Source organism: Rattus norvegicus, chromosome 2 (genome assembly GCF_021556685.1).
Source record: "Rattus norvegicus strain SHRSP/BbbUtx chromosome 2, alternate assembly SHRSP_T2T, whole genome shotgun sequence".
NCBI lineage: Eukaryota > Metazoa > Chordata > Mammalia > Rodentia > Muridae > Rattus > Rattus norvegicus.
The window spans coordinates 175,329,593-175,352,983 of NC_141535.1; the positions used below are offsets into that span (position 1 = coordinate 175,329,593).

Genomic DNA, 23,391 nt, shown 5'->3' on the forward strand with positions numbered 1-23,391 from the left:
TCTGCCTCATGGGTGCTGGAGTTAAAGACGTGCGGTGCCACTATTCCTAGCACTAAATAGATGGTTTTTCTCTTTGGTCTTTTTTTGACACAGGCTTTCTCTGTGCAACTCTGGCTGTCCTGAAACTCTGTAGACCAGGCTGGCCTCAAACTCAGAGCTCCTCCTGACTTTGTCTCCTGAGTGCTAGAATGAAAGGTGTGTGCCACCATCACCTCGCTACATTTTTGTCAGGTGGAGGTAGTGCAGGCCTTTAATCCCAACACTCAGGAGGCAGAGGCAGATGAATCTGGATCTCTTGAGTTCTAGGCCAGCCTGGCCTACAGAGCAAGTTCCAGGACAGCTATGGCTATACAGAGAAACCCTGTCTCAAAAAGCAATCAAGCAAACAAGCAAACAAAACCACTAGAGAGATATAGCTCAGTGCTAAGGCATTTGATTAGCACACACAAGACTCTGAGTTCTGTTCCCAGCACCACACACACACACACACACACACACACACACACACACACACACACACACATACACACACAGGAAAGAAAATCTCAAGAGAGTGGACAGAAAGGGAGAAGGGAGGGGGAAAATAAAAGAGAGAGACAGGAGAAAGGTAGAAGAGAGAAAGGTAGAGAAGGAGAGGAGGGGAGGGGAAAAGAGGCCAGAACTTGCCAACGTGGCTACTTGGGCAGGTTCCCTCATGGTACATGGTGAACTGCACAGGGCGGGGCCAGGAAGTCATGGGGCTAATGTGGCTGCAGATTTCATTCTCATATCTAGAACTTTTGGTTTCTCTGAGTTTTCTCAACATCTGCCTTAGAGAAGCAGAAAGAGCGGAGCTGGGAGTTTCATTTTCGCCCTCTGTCACCAGCGTCCATCTGCTCCTGCAGCTGAGGCTAGCTGAGGCCACCTTGGGAAATCTTGCCCCAAACACGACCCCGTATTGTGTCCCTTGCCTCCCACCGAGGCACTCCATGAAGAGGTCTGCCTGTCTCTTGAATCTGACTTTAGTGACATGACTTCTGCTGGAGCTGTGAGCAGAAGTATCGCCGGGCGTTTCCAGGCAACAGTGGGCATTCCACAGTGTTTACATTATTTGCTGTCGTTTTTGCAGCCCTTTATGAGTAACTCTCCTTACATAGCACTAGAGAAGCCGTGGCTCAGTGATTCACCCATGCTCACACTAGAAATGATGGTGCTGGGACTGGATCCCGAAAGGGTCTAACCCAACCTTCTTATATGAGCAATTCCGAGAGGCCCATGTGATCAGACTGGAGGTTTTGTGGATGTGTGTGCATTCTTTATTTCTTGTTTTAAGATTTATTATTTAGGGCCCAAAGAGATGGCTCATCAGTTAAGAGCACTGGCTGCTCTTGCAGAGGACCTGGGTTTGGTTCCCAGCGCCCACGAGGTAACAAGCAACTACCTGCAAATACAAAGACGGAGATCTGAAGCCTCTTCTGACCTCTGTGGACTCCTGCACACACGTATTGTACAAAACACACACGAAGGCATACACGATAGACATAAAATACAATTTAAAATTATAGATACAGTTTATAGATACAACATATATTTGTGCGCGCGTGTGTGTGTGTGTGTGTGTGTGTGTGTATTTGTCCCCAGAGGTTAGAAGGATTGGATCCTTTGGACCTGGAGTCCCAGGCAATTTTGAGTCACCTGATGGTTCAATGATGTGTGTGTGTGTGTGTGTGTGTGTGTGAGAGAGAGAGAGAGAGAGAGAGAGAGAGACAGAGATAGAGACAGAGACAGAGAGAGACAGAGAGAGAGAGCAACCACCTGGGAGTGTGGGCCTGGTATGGGCTTTTGAAACCATCTCCAGTCACACACCTCCTCCAGCAAGGCCACACTTCCTATTCCCTCCCAAACAGTTTTACCAGCTTTCCAATATGAGTCTATGGGGGACATTCTCATTCAAACCACCACATGTGACCTGGGTCCTGGGAACTGAGATAGTGCAGTCATCTGGAGGATCAGCAAGCGCTCCTCACCTCTTGCTCTTTTCTCATGGGCACCTTCATCGTGTGCTTGTAAGGTCTGTTGTAAGTGCTTCCGTGCTTCTCCAGCATATCCTCTGTACACACCTGTGAGCACCCACTCTCTTCCTTGGCGGTGGTGAGAGCCGAGTTGTTTTTTCCCCTGTACCCTTTATGCTTGTCTGGGCACGTGAGGTCCTGAATTGGAATCCCACAGCTACTTTTTTTTTTTTTTTTTTTGGTTCTTTTTTTTTTGGAGCTGGGGACCGATCCCAGGGCCTTGCGCTTCCTAGGCCACAGCTACTTTTTGAGTTTTGTTCCATTTTATTTTCTGAGAAAACAGAGTCTCACCAACTTTGACCTCTCTGCAGTCCTCTTGTCCAGCCTGTGTCTCAGTTAGGGTTTTACTACTGTGCAGAGACACCAAGTCCAAGGCAACTCTTGTAAGGACGACATTTAATTGGGGCTGGCTTACAGGTTTAGAGATTCAGTCCATGATCATCAAGGAATATGGCAGCATCCAGGAGGCAGGTATGGTGCAGGAGGAACTGAGAGTTCTACATCTTCATCTGAAGGCTGTTAGTAGAATAGTGACTTCCAGGCAGCTTGGGTGAGGGTCTTAAAGCCCACACCCACAGTGACACACCCACTCCGACAAGGCCACACCTCCAAAGAATGCCACGCCCTGGGCCAAACATATTCAAACGAAGACACTTGGGAAAGCTAAGGTTTTAGGCATGAGGAGCCAGCCAGTTCCACAGTGACTTGTTGCAACATGATAGAACCCATTGGCTTCTATGATCTTCGAGCATCCTTGTCCGAGGGGCCGCCAAGCCTTTGTGGACAGTGTGATAGTACAAAGCAGTGCCTGGCAGGAATGAAAAGAATAAACACGGGCTGGAGAGATGGCTCAGCGGTTAAGAGCACCCGACTGCTCTTCCAGAGGTCATGAGTTCAATTCCCAGCAACCACATGGTGGCTCACAACCATCTGTAAAGAGATCTGATGCCCTCTTCTGGTGTATCTGAAGACAGCTACAGTGTACTTATATATAATAAATGAATAAATAAATAAAAAAAATTAAAAAAAGAATAAACACTTATACCTTTTTGTCCTCAGTTTCTTCTCTTCATAAAATGCTCTCTCACTGCCTCATGTCTTGTCAGCAGTCAGCCCTGGCTTGGGTCTGGAGCACGTGAGGCCAGGACTTCAGCTTTCATGTCCTCTTGGGGGGGGGGGCCGTAGGAGGCAGAGGCCATACCAGGATGGATGACAGAAGACTGGTGGCCAGCAGGTACCACATGTGGGCACTCACTGTCATAACAAACCTGCTGAGGTGCCAGCCAGCTGGGTATGAGTCCCCAGTACCCCCTCGAGGGTCTCCCATACTTTGACCAGTGGGTCGATTCCGTGAAGGCCTGTTGACTCCATCAGGAGAGATGGAGCCTGCAAAGAACAGCAGGAGAGTGTTGCTAGCCCTGCATCAAAAGGGAGAGACTGGGGGTTGGGGATTTAGCTCAGTGGTAGTGCGCTTACCTAGCAAGCGCAAGGCCCTGGGTTCGGTCCCCAGCTCCGGAAAAAAAAAAAAAAAAAAAAAAAAAAAAGGGAGAGACTGGCATAAATCCTGCCATAGACACCGTCACTTGAGTGAGGGCCAGGGGAGGAAGAACAATACTGATTCCATGGGGCCCTCTAGCTGATGGGCCCTGCTCGTCTCTGGTCCAGTGCAGATAACTTGGGAAGGCTCACATACTTCTTCCTCAGTGTTTGCTGGTCTGTGGTCATCCTTGCTCTGAGCTATGAGGAAGCAAGAGAGAGCTATAAACTTGGCCCACTCAGCTCTTTCCAGGCTCCTCAACCTCCATCGGTGCCAGGACCCCTCCTACATCCCTTCTGTTGCTTGGTAACTATGCCTCCTCTCCATCCTGCAGCAGTATCCTGGAAACTCCAGGGGTGATGCTATAGGAAGGACCTCGATGGACTCTGTGGGACCTGCCAAGCTACAGACTAGTGGGCACTCACTGTCAGTATGCCCACTAGTAGTCAGTATGTGGGAACATGGTCCCAAAAGGCATAGGTATGAACTGGGCTATCTTCCGACATAGCTCATATTGGGAGGGTCATGCCTTAAGAGCAATGTTTCTGTCTCAACTGGGTTTCCAGAGAAACTACAGTGGCCTTAGGGCCAGGCAGACAAAGACTGGGCCTGAAATAGAAAATCTTGTACCCTTACTTTGCTTCCCTTATGTGGACAGAGTTCCCAAGAGGCCTGAGAGACTCAGTGTCTATGCGAGCCAAAACCACTCCACCCAGACCATCACTCCACCGACAGCAAACAGCAAGTACCCTCCAAAGGCATGGTGCCTGTCTGGGTCCACCCGACTGTCCTCTGCCACTCAGCTGTCCTGGGTCACAGATGCTGAGTTTGACATTTTTTTTTTTTTTTTTTTTTTGTGGGTTAAGAGTTGGAAAGTAGGGCTGGAGAGATGGTTCAGCTGTGAAAGGCTAGGCTCACAACCAAATATATAAGAAGTTAGAAAGTAGGGGGCTGGAGAGGTGGCTCAGCTGTTAAGAGCACTGACTGCTCTTCCAGAGGTCATGAGTTTAAATTCCAGCAACCACATGGTGGCTCACAACCATCTGTAATGGGATCTGATGCCCTCTTCTGGTGTGTCTGAAGACAACTACAGTGTACTTATATATAGTAAATAAATAAGTCTTTTAAAAAAAGTTGGAAAGTGATGGGTGGTGGTGGTACATGCCCTTAATCCCAGCACTTGGGAGGCTGGTGGATCTCTGTGCCAGTCTGGTCTACAGAGTAAGTTCCAGGATAGCCAGGGCTATACAGAGAAACAATGTCTCAAAAAACAAACAAACAAACAAACAAAAACCAAACAAAGAAGAAGAAGGACAAGAATAAGAGGAAGAGGAACAAGAAGAAGAGGAGGAGGAAGAAAGGAGTGCAGAAGGAGGAGGAGGAAGAGGAAGAGGAAGAGGAAGAGGAAGAAGAAGAAGAAGAAGAAGAAGAAGAAGAAGAAGAAGAAGAAGAAGAAGAAGAAGAAGAAGAAGAAGAAGAAGAAAGAAGCAGCAGCAGCTGCTGCTGGACTGAGAGGTTAACACAGAGCCAGATGAGACTAGACAGACTGGAGGGATATGCAGGAGCAGGGCACAAATAGCTCCCAGCAGGCTGGAGGAGTGCACTGGAGTGGACAGCCTGCAAGCTGCCTTCTGGATGAGGAGGCCAGCAGACAGTAGACAGCAGAAGGTACTTCCAGTCCTGGGCCAAGTGATCTCACCAAAACCCATTGCCTGATGCTGTTGCAACCTGGCACATCTCCCAGCTCTCCTGGGTCCCCAAGTAGAAGGGCTTTATATAGCTCACTCCCCAACTTGGGTTTGAATAATTAAACAGAGTGGACAGAAATAGCAGCCGGACAGTGAAGATAGGTTATTTTGAGGTTTTCTGGAACACAAGGCTCTTGGTGTCACCCAACCTCTATAGAGGGAGGAGTCAGCACAAAGACTGCTGGGAGATTCCTGTGGGGAAACCCACTACAGTCTTTGGGCTCCATGGGCTGGCTGCTAGGACTGCTCAGAGCCAGGGAAGAGTCTTAGCTCTCTTCATGCCTCCTCTTCAAGCATGAGTTGGTGCCCCTGCTGGCTGATCACAATTATTCCCAGGCAGGAAGTGCCCTCTGGTGCCTGTCAGGCCTTCAACCTGGGAGGGGGGTAACAGAAATTGACAAGCAGATTGATAAGCAGCTACAAGACAGGAGGAACAAGGACTAGGTGGTCTCTGAGCACAAGAAGCCAGAATCAGGTGACAGCAGGCACTGTGCCCTCCCCAGGGGGAATGAAGGTTAAGGTGCGAGCAGAGGCAGAGAGAAAGAGGAGTGGCAGCTGGGACTAGGGGTGGAGGGTGGGGGTAGCAGCAGTGACGCTATAAAGAAGAGAACGCCTAAGTTGAGTTAGTATCTGGCCAAGAAGTCTGTGCACTGGACATTGTATTATACATCTGTGTTATACTCTAGGCTGAAGTCAAATTGCAGATTCAGGCCATTTCGAGCTATAGCTTGAGTCTGAGGGTTGCAAGTGCCCTGGCAGGAAGCAGGTGCAGGCTGCCCATGTTTCAAGAGAAGTTGGCAGCTGAAGAAGCACTTTTTAGCTACAGAGCTGAACCTCATCTCAAGGGTTAAAACCTGGCATACAGAACCTGGGAGAAGAAGGTCCTACAACTCACCCTCTCCAGATAATTTCAGGGTGAGATAGTTCAGATTTGGGAGATGCTAAAATCATTAACGATTTCATTTTTATTCACTTAACAAGGTGTGGATGTGTGCGTTGTTTTGTTTTAAATGGAATCTCATGTAGCCCAGGCTGGCTTCCAACTCTTTATACAGTCCAAGGATGGCCATCTTAGTCACTGTTCTATTGCAGGAGAAATCATTTAACTGCTTGCTTACAGTTTCAGAAGGTTCATTATCATCATGACAGGAAGTGTGGAAGCAGGCAGCCCTGGTGAAGGAAAAGTAGGTGAGAGCTTACATCCAGATATATGAGATGGAGGCAGAGAGGGGGGGGAGGGGAAGAGGAGGGGGAGAGGGAGGGGGAGGGGGAGAGGGAGAGGGAGAGGGAGAGGGAGAGGGAGAGGGAGAGGGAGAGGGAGAGGGAGAGGGAGAGGGAGAGGGAGAGGGAGAGGGAGAGGGAGAGAACCTGGAAGACTGGGCAACATCCTCCAACAAAGCAACATCTACATCAACAAAGCCATACCTCCTAATCCTTCCCAAACAGTTCCACTAACTGGGGACCAAGCATTCAAACCTATAAGCCTATGTAGTCATTCTCATTCAAACATCCACAATGACTGAATGCTTGATCCTCCTGGGTACTAGTATTACAGGTGAGCACCATCACACCTAGACTAATTCTTTAAAAAGAAATTGTAGTTATGTGGATCTATATGTCTGTGTGTGGGCAATATGTACATAGGTTACCCGATGTGGGTGCTAGGAAATGAACTCAGGTTCCTGTAAGACAGCAAGTGTTTTCTCTCCTCTCCTCTTCTCTTCCCCCCCCCTCTCTCTCCCTCCCTCCCTCCCCCTCTCCCTCTCTCTTTCTTTCTTTCTGAGACAGGGTTTCTCTGTGTAGCCCTGACTGTTCTGGAACTAGCTCTGTAGACCAGACTAGCCTTGAACTCAGATCTGTCTGCCTCTGCCTTCTGAGTGCAGAGGCGCAGGGGTCGGGAGTGAGGGAATTAAAAACTTGCTCCTCTGGCCACTGCTACTCTATCCCACCACTAGGGATTTCAGCCCTGCAGCAAGTGTATTTGAACATCTCCCTAGCCCCATGGTTTACTTTTCTTTTCATATATGTGCGTGTATTTGTATGACTTGTATGTCACACATATATGGGCCCCAGAGGAGCAGGCTCCAGATCCCCTGGAGATGGAGCTACAAGTTGTTGTGTAGTGGGTTCTCAGAGCTAAACTAGGGTCTTCTTCAAGAGCACTGAGCCCTCCCAACCACTGAGCCCTCAACAAACATTAAAATGTCTTTCTATTACAGTTACTTGTTTGTGTGTGTATGTGTGCACACACCAAGCAGCACTTGTGGGGAAGGTCAGAGGACAGTTTTTAGGGATCAATTCTTTCCTTCCACCATGTCCACATGGCCTGGGGATGGAACCCTGATTCTACCTGTGCCTGTACCCACTGAGCCCTAGCTCACTCTCAACACACACATTTTTAAAGCGCTGGCAATGAGCCCAATTAGGTGCTGGAAATAAATGTTATAGCCTTACTCTTGAGAAGCTTGAAGTTTAGTAGGGGAGAGGATCTTTTTAGGACTCATCCCTACCAGAGGGGGCCTCCACCCTCTCAGAGGAAGGATTGGGGGAGGAACTGTCTAAGGGGAGACAGGTGGAATGGGGGCAATCAAAACAAAGTGAATGTAAAGAAAAAGAAGAAAAGGGGCTGGAGAGATGGCTCAGTGATTAAGATCACTGACTGCTCTTTCAGAGGTCCTGAGTTCAAATCTCAGCAACCACATAGTGGCTCACAACCATCTGTAATGGGATCTGATGCCTTTTCTGGCATGCATAATACATAGTATCATGTACTGTGTACATAATAAATAAATAGATCTAAAATAAACAAACAAAAAGAAAATGTTTCAAAAAATAAACAAACAAAAACAAAACAAACAAACAAAAAAGACCTCACCCCTAGCCAGGCTTCAATCCTAGTACTCCAGAGGCAGAGAGGATCTACAGTGTAAGACCAGGCTGTACTGCGCAGTAAGAGTCTGTCCTAAGAAAGACTGAAAACCCCACAATACCCTGCAGTACTCCTGTTTGTCCCAAGCAACTTCACAGAGGGCTGGCGAGCTTGGTGACCTGCCCTCTGACTTTCCTACCTGCACTGTTGTATATGTGCACGTACATTAACAATACTTTTAAAAGGGGTTGTTTGAGATGACTTTTTGGGTAAAAGGTGCTTGCACTTAAACCTGATGACCTGAGTTTGAACTCCCACAGGTTTCATCTGACTTCTACAGGTGAGAGTGACATGAGTGTACACACACCCTCACACACAGAGTAAATAACACAATTTAAAAAAAGAGAGAGCTTATCTGAGCATGGTGGCATACACTTTAAACCTAGCACTCTGAAGGCAGAGGCAGGGGGATTTTCATGCCACAGGGCCACACCATAAGACTGTGTCAAGTAAACAAACAAAAAGTGTCCCTGAAATTGCCCTATTCAATGCTCACAGCAAGTAACACTGTCCAAGGTCAGCCAACTAATAACAGAAGAACCAGAACTGGGACCTGTCTGCCCATGGCGCTAAGAGAGGAAGACAAGAGCTGCTCAAAAAATGCTGTATGTGCTCCAAAAGCAAGATTGTCTGAGTGTGTGCAAAGTAGGAGAGGGTCTTGAAAAAGGTGAGCTTGCACGGGGCTCAACTCTCCCGTTCTACAAATACTTAACTGGGTAACCTCTCTGTTCTGTACAAAAGATGGAGGCACAACAGTTGTGGATAGACACACTGAGTTGGGTGAGGGAAAAGACTGAATTCATGATCTTAGAGACAAGGTCTCAACTATGTGGCTCTGTCTGTCCTGGAACTCACTATATAGACCAAGCTGGCCTGGAACTCTGAGATCCACCAGCCTCTGTCTAATGCTTTTATCCAGCTAGAACTCCTGTCTCCTTTGCCTTTAAACCTAACCTGCTGCTCCAGATCCAGGGTTTCTTTCCCAGATAAATAAAACCAAATGTCTGGGAATCTAAAGGCAAAGCCTAGTTTAGGACTCTCTCTCTTGAGCTGGAGATTGTGGCTCAGTGGTAGAATGTGTCCTTAGCATGTGTTGAGGTTCAAGCCCTACAGGGGAAGAAGACAGGAAGGAAAGATAGGGGGAGAGAGAGAGATTTAAAAGGGGCCGCGGAGGCTCAGCTGTAAAGAGCCCGGCAGCTCCAAACAGCCCAATGACTTGAGTTCGAGCCCCAGAACCCACAAGGTGGAGAGAACCAACTACTACTGCAAGTTGTCCTCTGATCACCACAAACACAATAGAAAGTAAAAGAAAGAAAGAACAAAAAGCGCCACTGGGCGGCGGTGGCACATGCTTTTAACCCCAGCAGAAGCAGGCAAATCTCTTAGCTCCAGGCCAGCACGATCTAAAGAGTGAGTTCCAGAACAACTAGGGTTACAGAGAAACTCTGTCTTGAAAAGCAAAACAAACAAAAGGATAGGAATATGCTCTCCTATTTTCTCAGAAAAATTAAAAAAATATTTATTAGTATTGTACGTGTGCTGGGGAGAAATGTTGGAAGCTCAGAGGATAACTCTGGGAAGTTGATTCTCGGCCTTGTACAGAAGCACCTTTATTCATTCGCTGAGCCACTTCGCCGGCCTTATGCAGTCCTTCTGAATGTTTTCCCTGTAATTCTTCCTGTTCCTATAGTTTCTAACATCTCACTTCGTTTTTCCTTTCTCCGGTAACCTAACAGGCCCTGAGCTACTGGCCCTTTAAGATTGCTTTCTTCCCCCCACGTGCTGTCTGGTTGGGCTGGCGATGCTGACGCACGCTTGACGTCAATAGCAGCTGGTGGAGTTTGGGCACGAGGAGAGAAGTTGGGATGGGGGTGGGGGGAGCGGAGCAAGAAGGCGATTCATTTGCATTTAAAGGGGCCTCTCTCTAGTAAATTCGCGCTTTACAGAAATGTGTCCTGGGCAAACTTTCTGCCCTAGGCTGGGGACAGGGACAAGAAAATGGCGTGGTACAACTTAAGTCCACGGAGACGAGTTTGGTATGTCCTTCCGCGGAAAATGAGAAATAGTCCGTCGGTGCCCAAGCTGAGAGCACGTGACCCGGAGGGGGTGGAGGCAGGAGCTGGGGGGGGGGAGAGACTACTGTAGGGTTGTGTTTGTCTGCCCCCACCCCCACATCCTGCCCACCCAACTGCAGCTGCCACCACATCCTGCCCAGCCGGGGGCAGGGAGCTCCTGTGGGGGTACACGGACCTGGGACCGCTCTGGCACCTTTCGCTGTCCCTCAGCTCCAGGGGCCTCTGCTCTTGTCCGCGTTCTGGTCCCAGGCACCCTGATTCTCAGCTTAGGTACTACTGTGCCACACGGACCTTGATAAGTTTCTGGCGGACTCTGCTACCCTTTACCCCAACTCTGGCCTGAAATGCAGTTGTAGGATCCCAGACTCGACCCCTGTCCTTGTCTACCATGGTTATCGATGCAGAAATGAGGTGTTCAGCAGTTTACACAATTCTTACCCACACGGCTGCGCGAATACATTTGCTAAGCGCGTTCCTCGCCAGCTTTGCATCCCCGCAGTTACTCAGGAGCTGGTGAGGAGAGTACCTTAGGAACCAAACAAACCCAGCAAGCTAGTGCGTCCTGAGGAGACAAGGGCAGAGTGGAGCGTCCCACCTTCACTCGGAGAAAATACACGCCCACCTGCTGAGGGTCCAGTTCGCAAGAGTGGTGGCCGATGCGGGGAGGGATTGGGGGTCTTTGCTGTGATCATCCAAAAACTGGAGGAAGAAGGATGACTCGGTGGCGAAGCTGCGGGTGGAGGTGGGGATTGAGAACTGTCCAGATGGCGCAGGGGAAGGGAAGGTGAGGGCCTGCCAAGCAGCTCACCAGACTAGAGGGGGAAGGCAGGAGCACTTTTCCTAGTTTGAGTAAGTACTGCCAGGTAGAAGAGGGTGCTGAGAGGGATGAGGACCTGCGGGAAACACCTTTTCAAGTACAGGTGAATTGGAGAAGCTTGAGAAGGGGCGGGTAAAAGAGGGTTAAGTTTTGTTTACCAGATAGCCTTGTGAAGATGACGCTGCAGGTGAGTTTACACGATGTTCTTTTTAGGACGACGGTGGGCATCAAAGTGTCTCGGCCCACGGGAGATTTTACAGCAGGGCTGGAAGGTAACTTTTCTTTAGAACAGATGGGCGAAATGGCTGTCATGTCTTGTCTTGCCGTGCAAGACTGGCAACGGGAGTTTTAGCCTGAAACCAATGGAAAGGTGAAAGATCCACTCCATAGAATTGTCCTCTGACCTCTAAACATGCAGCATGGTATGCTAACAAACACAATAAATTGATTAATAAGAGATGGTGCACATAGAGGTAGGAGAGGAAATGTGAGACCGAGAGGATTCTGGGATGGAAGTCCAAGGGCCAGAAGAAAAAAGAGTCACTTTCAGGAAGTTCATTTTTCATCTAACTTCCAACATTACCTTGGCCCTTTTCAGCCTTTCGTGGAAATCAAGACCTCACGATTGTTACCTTTTCTCTCTCAGACGTTTTTTCAGAGTCTGAATTGTGTCCCACTTGTAGTGTTACTGCCCCCTACTCTGGTCTCCTGTGAGTTGTCGAGACAGCAGTAATTGTCCAGGGCCCCCACCTCCCTAGAGGTCTTGGCTTTTCCTTCTTGCTAGTCCTTTAATACCTTCCCCAGGTGACTCACCTTCCTTCCTCATTCCTTTTTTAAGGACTCAACATTCCAGGTCTAGGAGGGCCAGCCAACCAATCATAGCTCTGGACTGCCCACCTCATATTTGAGATTGGCTGGGATTGTGGTTCGCTGGAGGCTCACCAAGTTGGTCAGGGAGAGGTTGGGGAGGGGGATTCTGGGAAAGAATTTCTTCTGGCCTTGGTTATGTTTTGAGAAACAATCTTGAAACTGAGTTGTGCCAGAGGGTTCTGTAGCTTGGATAGCCTCCAAGGTTGAGGCAGGTTGAAAACTCCTGAGGGCTTAGCTGTCCCGGGCCCATCCTGTTTTGTTTTCCTACAAGCTGGGACCCTGTGGCCTGAAGGCTCTGTTCCCAGGCCTGTTCCTAAGACGTCTTTTACAACAGCCCTGAGTCTCTCCAGTCTCAACATTCTGCTTTTCCCGACGTCGGAAACAGCCGGAAAAATAAACACCCTGATGACTAAACGGTTTCTCCAGCTAGAGCCTGGGGAAGCACTAAAAATAGAGGCCACAAGTGAGGGGAGGTTCCCCACTGGGAGGGCACTTTCCCATTCTGCTCCCACCATAGCCACAGCAGGAACAAGGCTGTGTTCTCCGAATGCTTGGGGAAGGGCAGATGCCTTTACTCAAGTCTTGGGGGCAAACCAGACAGACTGCTCAGGAGTACTGGCAGCTCTGTGCTGGGAGTGCCCCCCCACCCCCATACTACTAGGGAAACTAAGGAGCAACATTTGGGTACCATGTGTGAGACTATATAAATCAGGCTTCTGGAAGGAGGGGCAAAGTGGAGGGGTTGAAGAGGGAGGCCAAGGGAATAGGAGCTTACTTGCTTCCTGTTTTAAGTAGGTACATATATGCCTCCAAGCTCTTTGCAGAATAGTCCTATTGAACTTGTTCCCTAAGCGCCTATTCTGAACTCACCCAGGGCTCATTTTCAGCTGAGCAGCGTGTGTGGGTCATACAGTACAACATGAGGCACTCACTGTACTTAGTCTACTGGGAACTAAACTCACACCAAATTCACAAGTTATGTACTTGTCCTCACCACCTTCAGCTTACCCAAGTGGATGGAGAGTTAAGAAATGTGCTTTGCTCTCTTCGTAAATAGTGGAAAATTTTGAACCAAAAGAGTCTGGCTTCAAGATTAAATTTTTCTAACCCACCACTTGTCACCTCTTCTTGTCTCTCCCACAAGAAACCAGATCGGGGACTTTGTTCAGTAAAGCAGATCCTAGCTTGTTGAAGAACCCGGTGCTTCTGTTTTGCAAAGCTTTGAAGTCCACGCCAGACTCTGTCATTTCCTCAAGCTCCAGGTAGAGCCAGCGGAGGACTTGTTAGTGACAGGATGCTGGACAGGAAGTCTGACGGGTTAATGTCCAGAAGCAATGCGCACAATCTTGTTGTGAAGCACTTAAAAATTCACCACGCCCAGAGGCCATCAGGGATTTTAAAAAGATTTTTTTTAGAGGTGCAATTTCTTTAAGACAAGATGTTTAAGATGGATGTTTTCTGTGAGGCAAGGGAGGTGGTGGTTGGGGTCCCGCCCCTTTAAATTGCCCCCTCCATAGTTAAGTGCGCTGGAGCCCGCAGGCACTAAAAGCAGATTAGATCACCCGAGAATTATGCACTGTCGCTTTAAATGTCTGGGCGTCAACCGAGCCGGGTCAGGGGAAAGGAGGGGACCTGTCACAGGTAGAGGGAGCAGCGGAGCTCCCCAGGTAACCACCAGATTAGAGAACGCGATCTGGCATCGGAGCTTTGTCACACAGTAAGTGTAGAAGCTGGGTCCTTCCAAAACTCTCATCTCCCCAGAACTTATTTACCCTTAGACCCCTGCCAACTCTGGGGCTGGGGTGCTGAGGTTCCCCGCAGCCTCCTTCCATCCCGCAGGCGGAGGGATCTGGGCTCCACGGGCCGCGGTCGCGCGCCCCGGAGGGGTGGGGCGCAGGCCGAGGGCAAGGGGCGGGGCTGCGTCCCAGGCCTCTCAGACAGGCCCCGCCCCCCGCCCCGCGGGGGCCTCCCATTGGCCCCCTGCTTGTCCATCACTCTAGTCTTCCCCCCTCCCCTTCTATCTCGCAAGCTAGGCTGCGCTGTGCCTACGTCGGCCTCGAGTCTGGGGCTGGAGGAGTTGCCTTTGGAGCCCGAAAGGAGGAAGGAAGCAAAATATCAACAACCGTCGAGGCGGCTTGGGCGCTCGGCTGCGTCCCCGCCGCCCGCCGCCGCCGCCCCCGCGCGCACCAGGGGGTCCCGGCCCTGTGGCGCCGCCCAGGCCGCGTGGACGCGGCGCCTTCGCTGTTCCCCGTCCGAGCTGCGGCTTCGCGCAGCCGAGGATTCCGCGGACCGGGCCGAAGCTCCCGGCGCCGTGACACCCCGTTCCCCCACGGGCTGGTGAGTCACGACGCGCGTCGGCCCCTTTAAGAGCCCCTCCCCCATGCCGCGCGGCCGGGCGCAGGGTGGTCTGGAGCGCGAGGGGTGTACGGGCGCCCTGGCATAAGCGTCCCGGGCCGAGCGGGGCGGCGGAGGCTGTGGTGGTGCTGGGGTGTCTGCTGTGACAGCCGCGCCTGGTACCCGAGCCCCCGCCGCCTCGCGCCTTGGCGGGCTCAACGCACGTGGCTCCGGCCGCGATCTCGCGCCCGTGGGGACCCCCTTGATCGGGCGTGTCAGCAACCCCAGGTGGAGAACCCCTGGACAGTAGTTTGCAGCTGTTAACATCTGGCAGGACCTCTCCAGGCCTCCCTTGGTTGGTGCGGTGCGGGCCGAGTCGGTGCGAGTGGGGTTCGAGCGGTGAGGCTGGCCCAAGGGACTACGGTGTTTCTGGCCTCCCACCGCAGAGATGGGGCAGAGAGGCCTCCCAGAGATTCCATCGAGCCCTCGGGGTTCCCAGTGGCCCTGGACTACCCAGCTTGTCCTGAGTGCCAGTTCTGCCTACGACTGACCGGCGCACTGGGGCCAGGATAGGGGAGTACAGTGGTTGGATCCGGTACCCTTCCCTACCCGTGTGAGTTTCTTCTGAGGCCTAGCGGGTTAGCTGTGTGAGTGGTGGATCTTCTCCCTCCCCCTAGCCCTCAGTGGGTCTGAGCTGCCTGACTGTGGGAAGTTTGCCGTCTGGGACGGTGACCTTGGGCTGCTCTGGCCGAATCTCGGAGAGGAGCCTACTGAGTGCACTTGGCCTTGGGAGCTGTCCACCTTCTGTTCTCTCAGTATCCGCGGTAGGTATCCGCGGAGGGGAGCTTTGGTGAGGTACCTGTCAGTGTCCTCAGACAGCCAGCTTCTGGCCACTGGCCACCAAGCCCCAGTGCTCAGCCTGGCTGTCCCAGCTCCCATGGCCTTGCCTGTGAATGAATTTCCTTCCTGCGTCTTCCAGGATGGGGGTGGGGTGGGATGAATGTGGGAGTGGCTGAGAACCTTGTTATGTAGGGTGGTTGGGGAATTCTGGAGCTTCTGTAGAGCACTTTTCCCATATACCCCAGAAATGGACAGAGGCTTTGGGATCTCAGTGGTCATGGTCTTTGTTGTGACTCCTGTGCCCTTCATACAAGTACCTTGTGTGTGACTGCTGCATGTACTTTTAGGGAGTCAGCAGCTTTCATTCATTCCCATACCTACCAAAGTGGTAGAGCATTTTACTTGAGATCACACTTCAAATTTTCTATCAGACTTTGGTCTTCCCTCTCTCTGTCACATATTTCATGCAGGGACTCTTAAGATTAAGAATGAAGACATACAAGCCTTGCTCATGCAGGCCTGAGCTTAGAGAAGAAACAGGACCCAGCCAGAAAGTATGGGAAGCCTTGTGTTGGGGGATGGGCACAGGGCTTGTGCTGCCTCTGTTAAGCCCAGTGCCTGGAACAGGGTGTGGGGGACTTGGACAGGAGGCAGGTGCAGGTTGCCCATCCCCCTCTGTGTGGTGATATGGGGCTGGAGGGCCCCAGTTCCCTGCTCTGGCTCTCTGGCTTCTAGTGCACCTCATAGGCTGGGCGATGTGACAGGCTGGCTGGCTGCCGTTATATAATCTCTCTCCAGCAGGTTTTTTTTTTTTTTTTCTTTCTTCTCCTGGTCTTCCTTGGTGGTGTGTTGGGAAAGGTAGAGGGAGTCTCTCCATGTCTGGAGCTGGACCAGGGGACAGGGTTAAGCTCACTGAGGCCCCACTCTGACCCTGCTCTTGAAAGGGGCCTCTGCTGCAGCATCCTTGGCCCTTATGTCCTTGGCCTGGACCTCTGTCCGTCTTCCCAGCTTTGTCTTCTGTGCCAACTGAGTTTCCTGTCCTCCATGATTGCTCTGGCCTAGTGCAGGTCCTTGGGACACTTTGCCACCCACACTAGAGTTGAGTTGGTAGGCTGGCTTTTTTCTGTTGCCTCCACTTCTCTGTCCCTTACCTAGACAATTGTGTGGCCTACAGAAGAGCTGCAGGCGAGGGGGACACTATGGGTCACAAGTACAGTTGGTATTGTCCAGGTTCCCTAATGGGACTGATAATCTGAGGCAGGCCCAAGGCTGTTGGCAAAGGTCAGATCTAGGACTGTGGATCTGTGGTGGTGGGCTCTCCCCACACCTTGAGACCTTGGCCAAGACTCTGTAGGTCCTCTGAAGCCAACTGGCCTGAGCAAATTATCTCCCTTTACAGGGAAGTGGGAAGGAGGAATGGTCGCACGCCGCACAGCCTCCGCATCGCTGTAATCACTGGTGGCTTTTATGAGGTAGTCATGGGGCCAGAGTCCAGCTAACCCTCGCTGTCCTCCTGTCCCAGTTTGGTGACTTACTCATTGGGGAGGGGGTGGCATTAGCTGCTAGAAGCTGTGCTAAAGATGCAGACATCTGGCTGTGTTGTGGCTAACATTGTCCTCTACACAGTTAAGAGAAGGCTGGATGAAGCTTGGATATCAGAAATTCCATTGAAGCCAGGTTAGGGAAAAGATAACTCTTAACTTGGCCAGTAAAAAGAGGGAATCTCAGGCATTCTCCAGTGACTCTGCTAAAAAGGCTTTTGACCTATGGCCTAGTGGGCCGGTGCTATTTGGCTCCTGGAATATTTTCTCATCTCTCCCTGCCTAGGACAAAACATAATCTGAGGAGTTGTCCTGGAGCTGTGAGAATACTGTCCTCTGAGTCCCTTCCCCAGAAATCATTTTGAGGGTCTCTTGCAGGCCCAGCTGCACCTGGCAGTCTGCAGCAGGTCATGGGACACATGCAGGGAAGGTGTGCAGTGCACTCTTGGGGGTGTGACACCCACAGAGCAGCTGTTGCACTGTGGGGGGTGGGGGCAGTGGTGGTAAAGATGATTAAAGGATTGGAGAGTGGGGGGTGGTGAGGGACTGGAGGCAGGAAGGCGAAAGGCTCACAGAACCCAGAGAGCCTGGGCTGGAAGCAGGGGCTGAGGTCAGAGCACAGATGGGCAGGCAGGGCCTGTCTGTGGAGAGCATGCTTTGTGAGTCAGGGAGCACTGGCTGACTTCCACCCTCCCTTGTTGCCTGTTCCCTGTTGCCACTGCCCCCCACCCTGGCCTTAGTCCTTGGGTAAGTTGTCCTTTCTCCCACCTCAGCCTCAGCCTTCCAGTATGCAGGAACTCCTTTTTGGTGGCACTGGCATCTGGGTGTTTAATGGAACTCCTTTTTGGTGGCATAGGTTTGATGGTCCATGCTGTTGTCTGTCTCTGTCTTCCATAAGTGAAGCTACTTATTTGGGTTTAGGATTTCAAAGCATTTCATACCTTTCTTTCCCTGGTCCAGGCCCAGGATACATGCCACCCTACTCTGCCAATGGCAGAGTTATGCAGTACTGCTAGTATGACATGGATTGAGGCAGCTGACTGTGGCTGACAGCCCCTTCTGAGTAGGGTACTAGAGGGAGTGACCTGCCCCAAGCTCTGGCCTGTGGCAAGCCACACCCAGGCGGGACCATATTTACTCATTTAAACTTACCATCCCGGGAGGCCCTGAGCTCTAGGCTTGGTCACTGACCTTGGCTTGGTGCCCCTGGCTGTTCTGGGGCCACTCCCCTAGCATTGGGCAGACAACATGCCACAGGGAAGGCGTGTCCTGCCTGTCCCTAGCTCTCCCCTCCAGCATCACCCATGCACACCCAGTTTAACAGGGTACATGGTTCAGACACAAAAGTGAGGACTTGGGGGAAACCTAGATCTGGGGGTACCATTTGTTGTCTCTGTGAAGATCCTAAGTTGGGCAGGGTTCTGTCTGCTACAGGTCTTTGGTATTGGAGAAACAGAAGCTGATAGCCTAAGGAGTTATTTAATGAAATCTATTGTGAGGGGTTGAGGGATCTTGTCAAAAAGATCTGATGCCAGGAGGTGGTGATAAATGACTTTGATCGCAGTCTAGAGAGGCAGAGCAAGGTGGATCTCTGAGTTCAAGGCCAGCCTTGTCTGTAGAGCGAATTCCAGGACAGCTAGGGCTACACAGAGGAATAAAAAGAAAGAGGAAAGAAAAGAAGGCATCTGTCTGCAGGAGCAGGAGGTAGGTTCTAGGCTGGTGCAGCACTCAGAGGTCTACAGGGTGTGTGTGTGTGTGTGTGTGTGTGTGTGTGTGTGTGTGTGTGTGTGTGTGTGTGACAATTTGAGGATGCATTCTTTTGACTCCTGAGACTGTAATTCCTTCAGAGTTCCCCATCAACGGAAGAGGCCCCAAAGCAAAGATCTGGAGCAGGAGTCAGCAACACTGAGGTCCCTAGACCAGCTTGGGGCAGACGGGAAAGGGATTGAAGGTAACATGGGGGAGGGCAGCCTTATCTCCTTCCCAGCCCCTGCCTTTCCTAGAGAAAGTGGGGAGTGTCACAGACCCACCTTCCCTGGGATTTTTTTTTTTTTCTTCTTTTTTCCGGAGCTGGGGACCGAACCCAGGGCCTTGCACTTGCTAGGCAAGCGCTCTACCACTGAGCTAAATCCCCAACCCCCTTCCCTGGGATCTTTAGCCTAGACCAAAGGTGTGGAGGTAAGGAGTTGAGGGGGCTTTGAAGGGACCACCAGACCCTAGGATGGCATGGGAAACAAATGGTCTCCTTTCCGTGCCAAGCCTGCTGCCTCCTGTTCTTAAAGCTTGCCCTGCAGACATCCTAGGTCCCAGGTCAGGTCCTTTGCTATTCCTAGTGATATCCTCCTCCAGATTGGGTTTGAAGGCTGGGTGAATAGAGACAAAGACAAAAGGTTCAGGGGGGTGGAGATGGGGGGCAGATGGCAAGGGAATAGACTTCTTTTCTGCGATCTTCTTGTTACAGTGGATGGGATGGTGGAGAAGGGGCTGTGAGCAAGCGAGCTAGAGGGCTGACCTTCGGCCTGCCTGCCACCTTCTCTGCCAGGCACTGTAGGCAAGGGTGGCGCATCCTGAAGAGGGTGCTTCTTGTTCTGTCTCTCCCCTTGACATCTGCACCCCTCTCTTTTTGCCCCCACACCTGCCTGCCTCTTGGCAAACTCCCCTTGTATGGTCCCCATGACAGGCTTTGGCTGGGCATGGGGTGGGAACAGGTGTCCTGGCCCAGCTGTTACTACCCTTCTCCCCCACCTGTCAGCCTGCAGTTGGGGGCGGGAGCTAAGGCTAAAGGAAATCTTCACCTGTTCCCAGGGGTGGGCCTTGCTTGTGAGAGCTCCTGAAAGCTTCCCCTCTGAGGAAGGCCATGGCGCAGACAACAGTCATTGCTGACAAAGTCAGGGTCCCTGCTGTGTTCTGATAAACAGTGAACCCCGTTTGATGAAGGTATGTTTTGATGAGAGTGTGTTTGCCCAAGGGTGCTCAGGATCCTCTGGGTTAGGTACCCATCCTCACCTTGCGTCTTTCCTGAGCGCAGCAAGCTAATCCCCATAAGAGACACCTTGCCACCTTTTGCCTAGGGCTTAGAAACCAAGCCACTGCCCAAGGCCCCTTTAAACCCTTGGTACTCCTTGAGGTCACAATACCAGGAGGATTTGCCTTCCCTGATTGGATTGGCCTCTTTCTGGCCTGGCCTGTCTGACAGTGGGTGCCCTTCAGACTGCACTGCCTCTCATTCCCCATGCCAGAAGTCCAGCAATTAGGGCTCAGCTCTTGGTCTGTTCTTTGAGCAAAAAGAGGTCCCTAGGAAAGAGTCTTGCTGAAGTTCTCTAGCCAACTCTGTGGCCCAAGTCATGCTCAGGTCTCCCTGCCCTTCTCACGCCCGTGGGGAGCTCCTCAGCTCCTCACAGCACCCCCTGCACAGCAGCAGGCAGCCCTAACCCAGCACAGGAGCATGCTCATCCCAACAGCCTGTCCAGATGAGCTGTCCTCAAGGCCCCAGCTGCAACTTTCACTTCTGCCTCCTGAGACCCCAGGGGGAAGTAGGGTAGGGAGGTGGAAGGTGACACACTAACGGCCCAACTGCCCCACCTCTCCTCAACTAAGGCATCCAGTGGCCAAGATCTCCATATGCTATTCTTGTTTAGATGGCTGAAGTGGACTTAAGATTGCCATGGCAGGATTGGCTGTGAGAGAAGGATGGTAGTTAGATACTTAGAAAGGACTTCCCAGAGTAGGTAGACTGCTGGACCTCAGTTCAGAGAGTGTGGCTGTAACTGGACAGATGGAGGTACTCAAGGGGCTGGTTGTCTGCCAGCATCCATGGTAGGAACAAGCACCTTCATGACTCCCATGTGTCCTGGTCTTGGTTGGTTAGCTTATGACAGGTGAGCTTGAGCCCCAGAGTCTGCTATGGGTATAGGATCCAGTCTTTAAAGTCTTGTCTGAAATGTAGTTCGTGTCCACTGTGCTGCATTCTTGAGAGCGCCACACAGTGGTGCAGGATAGCAGTGGCCTGCTGCTGCCTTCTCTTTGAGGCTTTGAGATGGACTGTGTGTCACTGATCCTTTCCCTAGACAGGAATGAAGGGCCTACAGAATGGGAGCTTCAGGCTACATCCCTGGGCTGTTTGTGAATTGAGGGTTTCTTTCTTTCTGGCACAGAAAATGGAACCAGTCCTGAGGTCCTGAGGGCCATTGGACAGCCTACACTCTGGAATGGGAAGTTGAATTTGGAAGAATAAGGGTGGGGACACTATGCAAATGACCATGCAAATTAGCATCAGTGAGTCAGTCTACTTGGCCTGTTAGGCAGAGCTAAAGCAAAGCACAAGCTTGGATTTCAAAAGTGGGTCACACTAGTGACAGTGACCTTGGGCCCAACCAAGGCCAGGGCCTTTAGAGGCCCCAAATTCTGGGTCCCATTAGTATATGGGAGGACCTTGATAACTGAACTTTTGCCAGGACCTCCTGTGTTCCACCTGCCACTGTCCCCAACAGAGTGGCCCTGAGCCAACTCTCCCTCATCTACTAGGGGTGACAGTTCAGAAAACTTCCTGGTTAGGCTCCATGTCAGCCTCCACAGTGCCTTTCCTCACCAGCTGAAGGGAGCCTAGACTGGCACTTCTCAACTACATGGCTGACTTTTCTTCCAGGGACCCTCACCATTCTGCCCCTCTGTTTTGGGGGGTGGGGCCGCATTGCAGCAGTACCTTGATTTGGGCACACATCTTAGTACAGGCCAGAAAAGCCCAGCCCAGACCCTGCAAGTCCTTTCTTCATGGCCTGACCTCACTCACTGCTTCACTACCAGGATGCAGTCTTCAGTAGCCCCGAATGGCTCCTTAGGTCCTTAGGCCGGCGGCCCAGCGGGGTGGCTCTGGGAACTTTATTGTGGGTGGGAGGAACTTTAGCTAGGTGGAGGAGGCCTTTGGGGAGCCTCAAGGACTTAACTGCTACCAGGGGGGTGAGAGCTAGACTGCAGGAAGGACAGGGAGTGGGACATGGAGGGGAAAAAGCCCCCCTTGGAGAAAACAGGATAACACTTTCCCAGGAGATTTGCTAGGCAGGAGAGGTGGGAAGCCGAGGGCGTTGGAGTATGAGAGAATTGCCCGATGGAGGCTAGGGAGGGCTCCCAGGCCTCCTGGGCCCTCCTCAAGTCAATTTCTGTTTTTACAGGCCACAGTGCCTGAGACCACCCCGCCCAAGCCCTGTTTTCCTGGACTGCCCCCCCACCCCCAAGCCCGCCCTCAGGTCTCCTGTTGGTGAGTTAAAATTAGCTCACTGCCCAGGCTAAAAATAGCCCCTGCCCAGCCCCAAGCTGCTGTCTGGGGGAGGGGATGGTGGGACTTGGTGGGAACCAGGGGTTTTGGTTGTCAGCCTAACAGAACTTAGGCTTGGGCCTGTGCTTTTGGATGATGATGGGAACTTAGAAGAAGAGAGGACCTGAAGCGCCCCCCCCCCCCCCCCCCCCCCGCGCAGCAGGCTGCTGGGGCACCCCTAGGCTGCTCAGCCCAGCCGTTGTCCCAGTCTTGTGCCTTTGCCTCACTGGCCCCTTTCTGTCTTCTTCCTCTGTCTGTGCATCTGTCCCCACCTTGCCTACGCCTCCTCCCACTAGCAAGCAGGCTGCCCGACTGTGGGGGTGACAGGTGGATTGGATTGTCGCCCCCTCCCCCAGCGCCTGCTGCTTATTTCATGCCCTGCAGCCCTACCAGGGAGAGGGTGGAGGAGGGTGACAGCTGTCTTCAGTGCAGCCTGCTTTCCCGAGTTCCAGCCTGAGGCCCCCCAGCGGCCTAGAAGGGAGGGGGAGCTCCTAATGAGCGCAGTTCCCTCCTTGTCTCCCACTCCCTTCTAGAAGAGCTCAGGGCTTGGCCTTTCTGGCCTCTGCTCTGTTGGAGCCTGCTGGTATAGGGCTCCAGAGTCTGATGCATGCAGCTTTTTAGAGCCCAGGATACAGTGTTTGGGGCAGAAAGGTGTGAGGGAACAGAAAATGGCTAAAGAGTAGAGGGAAGATGGAGACTGCTGGGGAAGGGAGCTTCCTTCCTGGTCTTTCTGCAATGGCTACAGGGCCTGTCTTGACCTCACTCCCATCTCCACCCAGGCCCTTCACACAGGAACTGTGACGGCTCATTCTGAAACCCCAAAGTGGTTTGAGTATTGCTCAGGTACCAGGAGGTGTGACATCAGGGAGCCAGCCTAGTCTCCATGGCCGCCATGCAGCACCCCTTCACTTTTCACTTGCCCTGCTTTTGCATATAAACAGTGCCAGTTGCTATGGGATCCCAGATCCCAGACTTCTCTGCCCCCATGGCCACCCTGCTGTTGGCTCTCCTTTCTGCTGCTGTTGTCACAGCCTGCTGGTAATACCACCCTGCCCAGCTAGAACCTGCTGAGGGGCACTGCTGTGATACATCTGTGGCTGTAAGGTCAGGATGGGAAGGCGCCTGGGGCCTGGCACCTCAGCGTGATTGCCCAGGGCTGCAGACTAGATGCAGAACAACAGCCCAACCAGTGCACACCGTTAATTCCAGCACTCAAGAGGCAGAGGCAGGGGGATCTCTGAGTTCGAGGTCAGCCCTGATCTACAGACTGAGTTCCAGGACAACTGGGGCTCCACAGAGAAACTGGGGAGAGAAAGGGGGAGAGAGAAGAAGAGCAGC

At 51.8% G+C, this 23,391-nt stretch overlaps 1 protein-coding gene and 2 long non-coding RNA genes across 29 annotated transcripts in view; 2 read left to right on the forward strand and 1 right to left on the reverse strand.

The window, feature by feature from the left end:
* Nucleotides 1–1,272: 1,272 nt before the first annotated feature.
* On the reverse strand, nt 1,273–12,341 carry LOC108350055 (uncharacterized). Of its 8 annotated transcripts, XR_015676260.1 has the most exons (6): nt 11,741–11,963; nt 11,316–11,510; nt 11,149–11,233; nt 10,963–11,070; nt 10,779–10,866; nt 9,759–10,384 (listed from the first exon to the last, which is right to left on the reverse strand). It is a non-coding gene; the product is annotated as an uncharacterized LOC108350055 (long non-coding RNA). The 8 variants fall into 8 exon arrangements; XR_015676242.1 differs by lacking the exons at nt 9,759–10,384; nt 10,779–10,866; nt 10,963–11,070; nt 11,149–11,233 and adding exons at nt 2,431–2,859; nt 3,097–3,437; nt 6,455–6,506; XR_015676257.1 differs by lacking the exon at nt 11,149–11,233.
* LOC147996343 (uncharacterized) lies at nt 4,445–11,091 on the forward strand. Its single transcript, XR_015676285.1, has 2 exons — nt 4,445–4,488; nt 7,980–11,091. It is a non-coding gene; the product is annotated as an uncharacterized LOC147996343 (long non-coding RNA).
* Nucleotides 12,342–14,040: 1,699 nt separating the features above from the next.
* Nucleotides 14,041–23,391, forward strand: part of Mef2d (myocyte enhancer factor 2D) — a 29,004-nt gene continuing 19,653 nt past the window's right edge. For 14 of the 20 annotated variants that reach the window (XR_015669963.1, XR_015669954.1, XR_015669957.1 and 11 more), the window contains exon 1: nt 14,086–14,364. The gene's annotated coding sequence lies outside the window, so the exon portion shown is untranslated. 20 annotated transcript variants of the gene reach the window in all.